Here is a 2,500-nt window from a genome sequence, read left to right as displayed (position 1 = left end):
TGAACTGAGGAGGTGGGGATATGAGAAAGGGAGAGGGGAGAATAAGAAAGGTGTGAAGGAAGAAAAGCCTAGAATAAAGAAATATGGATGGCATAGTGAGAGATAATGAGGTAGAAGTAAGAATGGATAAACTGGAGTAGCAGAGATAATTAAGAGATGTAATGAAGGAAGATGAAAAAAAAAAAACGTGAAAAATTGTGAGACTGAATGAAGAGGAAGAAAAACCACGATTAATTTAAGAAACAGGAAAGATGGAAGTGAAGAAGGAAGATGGGGATGATAAATGGGAGATGCCATAAAAGGAGGAGAAAGGCGGAAAAGATGTGGGGATATGAATACGAGTAAGGAAGAAGAAAAAGAAGGAAAATTAAGAAAAGAAGAAGTAGGAGTTTGGTTGACTCCACTCAGGCACAACAAGGAGAGCATATGGCGCTGGATTCATAGTTGTTAAAATTGCACTAGGAAACAACGAAGACAAAAGCAAAACGTAATTATCAGATAAGTAAAATTTATGAATGCACAAAATTACAAAACGCTACATGGAAGAAAAGAAGGAAAGAAACAACAAAAGCAGAGCCAAAACACAACAGATAAGTATAATAAATGAAGTACAAAAAAGATAGAGATACATAAAAGAAAGGAGAGAGAGAGAGAGAGAGAGAGAAGAAACGTGATAGGAATTACGAAGTTGCAATTCACGTTCTGTTGTGCCATGAGGAACAAAGAGCAAGGTGTTTATAGCAATAGGTAATGTAAACCAGTCCATTTACAAACAGTTATTCCTCATCACGTTTGTAAAGTATCACATTTAGCAGAATATAAACAATGAACACTGCTGGTGGTGGGAGGCAGAGAAAGAGACAGAGAGAGGACGTGTTGTGTACGAGTATTGTTTCGCTTAATGTTTGTCAATGCAATTACAGTCTTATTAGGCGACACAAATATTGCTCACGCCTCGCTGCATGAAGTGGATTAATATTAAATTCAGGTGATTTTGTACATATCTCTTCTAATGTTCTTTGTCTATTATGAATTGACTTTTTTTTTTTTTTTGTTTTCAGCGACAATAATTGCATGTATTTTCAAGTGTTCCTGTATTTTATAATTGGAGTTTTCTATGGTAAGTAAGCGGATGGATGTTGGGTGGATCTAAGTGTCCCTCAGGTTTGGTATGTGTTTGTGGGTGGGGGCGATTAATAGGAGGGTGAGGTGGTTGGTGTGGGGTTTGCGTTGGCATGGGTGTGTGTTGGTGTCTGCGTGGGTTGGTGGTGTTAAGTGTTGATTTGTGTGGGGTGTGGCTTGTAAGCAGCGTGTTTAAATCTTGGGAGTATGAAGGAACGTGTCTGAACAGGAAGATGAACCCTCTCTTTTTAAGCCGAGAGAGAGAGAGAGAGAGAGAGAGAGAGAGAGAGAGAGAGAGAGAGAGAGAGAGAGAGAGAGAGAGAGAGAGAGAGAGAGAGAGAGAGAATGTACATGTCCTCTTGACTTGATAAATGTACACACCAAACAAGAGGAACCTCAGGGGCGTCCCACACATATCTGAGGGGGCGACGGAGGGGCGCGGCGCTCCCTCTCAGACTAACCATGATGGATTTAAAGTTTCCAGCGCTTTTACCGTCCTCTCTCCAGTTGTGTCTCGCGGTGCCATCAAAACATTACGGGTCACTTGTCTTGACGTGAGGTTTCTTCCTGTTTCTTTCTTTTTGTTTGGCAAGAAAAAGGATGTTTTATTTATCTTATTGTTAGTGTTGTTGTTGTTTTTTTCCATGTGATACTTTTTAAAATTTCTTTCTCTTGCTCCTTTTTATTTTTATATCATGAGTTTTCTTTCCTAGTTCCTTCTTTCTATGTGGGGAAAAAAAGCACGTGTTTTCATTTATCTTATTGATGTTTTTTTTCTTTCTGTATTTCCTTTTCTTTAAAATATCGTGTTTTTTTATTTATCATATTGTTTTTATTTATTTTTTCCAATTTTCCTCCTGTTCTTCTTTCTAATCTTTTTGCCAGTGTTGTCTTCTTAATTTTTCTTCCTCCTGCGGGTCCAAAAAATATTCTCGCTGCTGTTTCGTATTTTTTCTTCATGTTGGTGCTTTCAAAAATTGTCTTCCTGCTCTAGTGTTTGTGTATTTTTTCTTGCCTATCATTTTATCTTTGTTTAGGGATACTTTTTTTGCACTTGTTACTTCATTCTGGCATGAGATGTTATTCTAACTATTTTCTCAATCCCCTGGCTAAATATCATTATTATCATTATTTTTTACTTTTTTTTATTTATTTATATATATTTTTTTGTAGCTACACTCGATTATTTGTTCCTTTTTCCACTACAAATATTTGATCTTGTTGCGCATTTTGTATTTGAGTTAGCGAGTCGCTGTAATGTCTGTGTAAACACTCGCATATACTCGGCAATTACAGCGATAATTCTGTCAAGCTTTACACCTTCCACGGATCATTAAACTCAGCTTAGGCACTCCATGTATTTTTTTTTCCTCTTTTT

At 37.1% G+C, this 2,500-nt stretch overlaps 1 long non-coding RNA gene across 1 annotated transcript in view; it reads left to right on the top strand.

The window, feature by feature from the left end:
- The window catches only part of LOC135093715 (uncharacterized), a 106,696-nt gene that overhangs the window by 307 nt on the left and 103,889 nt on the right, over positions 1 to 2,500 (top strand). The gene's annotated exons all lie outside the window — the stretch shown is intronic.

Source organism: Scylla paramamosain, chromosome 43, assembly GCF_035594125.1.
Source record: "Scylla paramamosain isolate STU-SP2022 chromosome 43, ASM3559412v1, whole genome shotgun sequence".
In the NCBI taxonomy this organism is placed as follows: domain Eukaryota; kingdom Metazoa; phylum Arthropoda; class Malacostraca; order Decapoda; family Portunidae; genus Scylla; species Scylla paramamosain.
Note: the sequence above shows the minus strand (reverse complement) of the source record. Positions and strands in the feature narration are given on the sequence as shown.